Here is a 6,281-nt window from a genome sequence, read left to right on the forward strand (position 1 = left end):
AAGGGTCAGAAAAAGCAAGTGAAGTGGGCAGATAAAATATCTCCACAGCAAAGATTTGGGGATTATGTTTGAAAGATATTCTATTTCTGTTCTAGAGAAAAAAATGTAATGAATTTTCCCTGTACTTAGAAAGTGATGGGGGGCTGAAGAGATGGGTCTGTGTTAAGAGTATTTGCTGCTCTTGCAGAAGACCTGGGTTCGATCCTCATGACAGCACTCAACCATCTGTAACTCCAGTTCCTGGGAATTTGGCACCCTCTTCTGGCTTTCTTGGGTACTGCATACATTTAACGCATTTGCATACATGCAGGCAAAATATCCATAAGCATCAAATAAGTAAATCTTAAATGTTTGTTCCTGAGTTGTAGTTCCCTTGTTTAACCTCCTGCATCACAGACCAAGCTTTCTCTGTGTGTTTTTCTCTGTGTTGTCTCTGTTAGGAAACAGTTCCACATTTATTGTGATATTCTCTACTGCCTATTTCTGTTCTTGCAACCACCCTCTCTGTTTTCTAAGTGCAGAGTGCAACCACTCAAGAGAAAAGCACATAGCGTGCAAAAGCCTGTGTCTAGCAAGGGGCAGTTTTGCCTAAAATGGAACTTTTCTAAGTGTAATTGTGCTCTGGGTTTTTAAAAATAATAATAATATTAGATGCTTATGTCAAAGTTGAAAATACCAAAATTTTAATTTGTATACCAAAGGTCTGGAGAGGTAGATCGAGAGTTAAGATTGTTTACTGCTCTTTTAGAGGACTTGCCTTCAGTTTCCAGCACCCACGTTGGGTGACTGACAGTTGCCTGTAACTCTAGCTCCAGGAAATTTGACATTCTTTTCTGGTCTCCATGGGTACCCAAATGCATGTGTGCATACCCACACAAAAAAACACAGACACATTTTTTAAAAATATGTCAGCATATGCAATTTGAAAACAAATTACAAATAAATGTGATAAAATATTTTTAAATTATTTAAAAGATTAAACATTGAATTAAACTTAAAATTTAAAGGAACGTTGAATATAACTTCAGTTGCAATGCTTCAGTCCACCAGTGCCCTCTACTTTTTCTCTGCATCACTCTGGGTGACCCATGATATCTATGGGCTTGAAGCCACAAGCCTTCCTAGAATCCAGAGGCCCAAGAATCCCCCAGTGTGAATCACTGCCTAAACCTGAAAGAACACAGGATACCAGGACCCTGTGACAGTCCTGTCTCCATGTCTGCCTCTGCCACCCATTCCTGAACCCAGAACCCTGTGACAGCCCTGTCTCCATGTCTGCCCCACCACCCATCCCTGAACCCAGAGCCCTGTGACAGCTCTGTTTCCATGTCTGCCCCTGCCACCCATCCCTGAACCCAGGGCTCTGTGATAGCCCTGTTTCCATGTCTGCCCCTGCCACCCATCCCTGAACAGGGGATTTCCTGAGCTCTGTTGCCATCAGTCATTTCACTCCAAGTCTCTTGGATGAGTTTGGTTAACAGATCTCAGACACCCTGGATTTCTTTTCCCAACAACTCCTTTTATCTTCCTTATCTTTCCAGGCATTCCTCAGAATTTCTTCTATACTAATTTAAAAAAAAAAAAAAAACAATGTAAGGCTGCAGGAAATTAACATGGAGTGGATATTTTCTTTTTTACTGTTACAGATGCAAAGGGGTCAGATAAAGCCATTGCTGCCCATGTGAGTGAGGGATTCTACTCAGGGTCTCCCACAGTTTCTGATTCGCTCACTTGAAACTGCTTAATGATACAAATAACTGGAAAGAGTAGCATCAGAGAACGGGGGCTGACAGATTCTCCCCTGACTCTGTCCCTGCGTTAAATTACTCGGTGTTAAGACATTCTTGTTGGAAGACTAAGGCACTATACTTGAAGTGAGTGGAACTTCAGGAACTGACTCGGTTGTCAGCAGCAGTGGAAGAAGCTGAGGTCCAGCCTCCATGATCTTCTTGTGTAGTCACCATCATCATCTTGGGGATCTATAGACATTCTAGAACAACTCACTGGCTCTACCTTGTCATTAGACTCTTGGTGCCTTACCTGTTACAGAGCCCTTCTTTTCTGCCTATTGGTTAGAATTGCTGTAAGGACATCACCTGTTGCAATCAATAAAATATTAGTAGTGGTAATTACGGCTACAGTATAAAATGCATTAAGGCCTTACTATAGTGAAGACACTGGACTGAAGAGAAATTACTATCTGGTCTTGGTACCATGTACATCCTAGGAAAGAGTTGTGTATTCAGCTATACTCCTACACTAATAACTTTGCACATAGACAGTTATGTGCAAATAAAGAAAGGGGACATGCTTTGACAAGTATTGTTTCTTCTGTTTTCAGAACTGTGCTCCCAGAAACCTACATGGGAAAGTCAGTCCCTCACTTTGACCTCTTCATCAGCAGAGCCAAGGTCAACCCCAGGTTCGAGTGGCCACAGCACAGCTCAGCATGTTAGTCGCCCAGTGCTTCCCTCTGAATTGAAACATTTCTTCTTGGAGGAAGAAGTCCATAAGACCCAAGAAAGTAAATAAAGATTCATATTACAAGATTCACAAAGACCCTTCCCAAGGTTCTACAAGCTGTTACCCGTTGCCAAGAAGACATGTCAGTGGTTTCATCTGCACTTGGGTTCAGATTGGGTCTTCATTGACGTTGAAGTGGGCTTTTCAGTCACGCATGTTCCTGTAAGAAGCCCCTCCACATGCTTCAGCAAATAACCCCTCCCACATATAATAAGTAACCTCAATAAAATGCTTGGCTCACCAACCTAGACTTGGATGGAATCCTTTCGTCTTTTGTTGTTAATACCATATCTGAGGTGAATAGTCACCCCATGTCTCCCTAGGAGAAATCACACAACATTATCTTACAGTAAACTGTTGAATTTGCATGTAGAAGGAATAAACTCTAGAATAACAATAAAGAGATAGAATAGCATTCATGAAAGACATGGACTTCTGCCTTGTCCATGTCCATCTGGTCTACCACTGTCTTCCTAACCTTCTACACATTGTCAGCTTTTACTTAACAAGTAACATTGGATGAATCAAGGAATCAATGTCTCTTACTCTGCTTACTTTCCTGTGTGTGTGTGTGTGTGTGTGTGTGTGTGTGTGTATGTGTGTGTGCCTAAACTAGAGAGTCACCTGGTAGTATGTGCTGCACACAGCTGCATGCACTATATTTTTAGATGTCATGATCAGCTTGTAGCATCACCACAAACATGTGAGCAATGCATCAGTGCATTGCATTAACATATCCAACACATTGCATTAAGATATACCAAAGAACTGCAACCTGTCTCTAGGTACCAAGAATTTTCAGCTCTCTCCTAATCTCCTGGGATCCACTGTACTTGTGGCTCACTGCCAAAAAAGTCATCAAAGGGCTCCTGATTATATTTCACAGAACTGGAAAACAGTAACAGAGAAATGAAAATACAATCACAATAGGGTGTATCCAGACAACTAGGGGGCTACAAAGAGGCAGGGATGAGTTTAAAATCCAGTTAAAGAGGCTGTATAGATGTCTCAGGAGTTAAGAGCACATGCTGTTCTTCTAGAGGACCCAGGTTCCATTCCAAATACCTCCTGCAGCATTCAACCCTGACATTCTAGTTCCATAGGATGGAACTTCCCCTTTTGACCTCCATGAGCACACTTCACACACACACACACACACACACACAAACACACACACACACACACACACACACACAGAGAGTGTATATACATGCATACAAGTAAGCATCCATACACATAAAACAATAAAATAATAATTAAACAATAAAATCCAGTTAAAGTCTAAGAAAAATAAACTATACAACACAGTATAAATGACAGAAAATAAACCACATCAACATAAGAGACACATATTGAAAATGGGCCCTGGCTAGGTGTAACAAGTCACACTTGAATACAGTTCAGAATTTCTTAATTCGAGCTGAGGTGGTCAAAATCTATTTCGTGACTTGCATTCAAGTCTGCCTTGTGTGACCATTCCTAGTATTCTGTTAGATCCAACATGCATACATGGAGCCACTTATTTTCCTCTAAAAGTAGAAAAGGGAAATTTAATGTTGCATTTTACATAGAAGACCTGCTTTGCATTGTCTGATTCCTGCAACTATTCATGGGTACAGTGAACATTATCAAATAAATCTTGTCAATAGCTAGCCTTAGCAACAATGACAGCTCATGGGTCTTAAATCCAATAAGTCAGGAATCCATTTGGAAATCCTAAACATTACTTTTTGTGGTATTTTACCTTTTAGTTTGTCTTATCAGAGACACATGTATTCAACTACATTTTCTTGGTGCAGTAATCTTATGTAAAGATGAATCAATAAAAGCCCATTTCTAAGGAAAATTATAGTCTAATAATTGAATAATAATAGTAATGAAACATTTAAAATAGTGAAGTAAAACTTAACGAGTATCACAAGTAGTATCCAGTCAGAAGATGATATCAGATGCTTTAGGGAGACAGAGAGATGGCTCAGAGGTTACTGCTTTTAAAAGAAACTAGTTTTCATGCCTAACACTCATACCAGCAAGCTCCCAAATACCTGCAACTCTAGTTCCATGGAATCCAACACCCTATTCTGCAATCTATGGGCACTTGCACATATGTGGTGCATATAACATCACATAGGCACACATACACATGAATATAAAAAAATTTTAAAAAACTTTTAGGATAAGATTAATGTTCAAATACAAAGGTCAAAGAATGAGAAGAGATTGAGATGGCGTTTGAATTGTTAGCACTGTTTCAAGAGGCACACACACACACTCACACACATACTCTCGCACACACACACGCATACACACACACACTTAGGAAAGCAAACAGAGTAAGAGACATTGATTCCTTGATTCATCCAATGTTACTTGCTAAGTAAAAAATTACAGTGTGTGCAAGGTTGGGAAGACAGTGGTAGACCAGATGGACATAGACAAGGCAGAAGTTCCATGATCTTATGGAAGAGAGTAAGACACAAAACCAGAAGCAAAATTTGAAATCACTATATTGTCTTAGACAGAGATAGAATGAGATTCAAGAAATAAACAAGTGACATGGTTGGTAAGGCACATGTCGGGGACATGAGCAAGTTTTTAGGTAGGAAGTTATATGAAAGGCTTTCTGAAAATGTGTGCTTTTATTGAAGCCAGTTAAACAAGAGGCAGCAAGACAGAGGTGATAAGAAGGCAAAATCTCTGACAAACTCATTGAAGGACTAGTCTATGTGCTAAGTGGGACAAAGGCCATGTGCCTGGGTGGTAGGGGATTGTGTATTGAGAGGCTAAGCACAAACAGTCTCCAATTTTACTTTAGAATCAATGAGACAGTGTCATCATTGTGTGTGTATATGCATGTTTGTGTATATGTGTGCATGCCGGTTGTTTATGTGTATATGTGTGTGTCCATGTGTGTGCATGTGTATGAGTGTGTGTGTGTGTGTGTGTGGTCTACATAGAAAACTCAGAAGAATTGAAGAAATGGATAGCCTGACAGGGGAAGGTGTGGGGGAATAGAGAATGTTAAGTAGAGTCTAGAAAAAATTTGTTCAACTTCAGAGAGCCAGGGAGAGGAAACATCTTTAAAGAAGACAGAAATAATCAGAAAAACAGAAAATAGATCACAGAAGGTCAAAAAAGACAGGTTCCTCACAGTGAGGGGATTAGTGGTGTCTTCTCAGTTGGAGTTTCTATTGTGATGATAAAGCACCATGCCCAAAGGCAGCTCAGGGTAGAAAGAGCCTAGATGTCTTATACTTGCGAGTCCATCACTGAAGTCATGAGAGCAGGAACCTGAAGGCAGGGACTAAAGCAGAAGCCATAAGACCAGGATGTTTACTGACTTCCTCCCTTGGCTTGTTCAACCTTCTTTCTTATAGAAGCCAGGACCATGAGCCCAGGACTGTCACCACCCACAATGTGTGGGGCCTTCTCACGTCAATCATCAATTTAGAACACACCCTTCAGACTTGCCTATAGGCCAGTGTGATGAGAAATTTTCTCAGTTGAGGTTCTCTCCTCAAAACGACTCTAGATTATGTCAGGTTGGCATAAAACTAGCAGGCACACCTAGTATTGGAGCATTAGAAAACACAAGGGAAAAAAATCAATCTCTTTAAGTCACTGTGATTATTTGCAAGTTTATTTTAAAATGATTCTGTTCCCTAATAGACTTGCAGATATGTAAACTCCAGCATGCCGTCCTCTGGACACACACACACACACACACACACACACACATACACACACACACACACATA

This window comes from Grammomys surdaster, unplaced genomic scaffold (genome assembly GCF_004785775.1).
Source record: "Grammomys surdaster isolate TR1022 unplaced genomic scaffold, NIH_TR_1.0 126176, whole genome shotgun sequence".
Lineage (NCBI taxonomy): Eukaryota > Metazoa > Chordata > Mammalia > Rodentia > Muridae > Grammomys > Grammomys surdaster.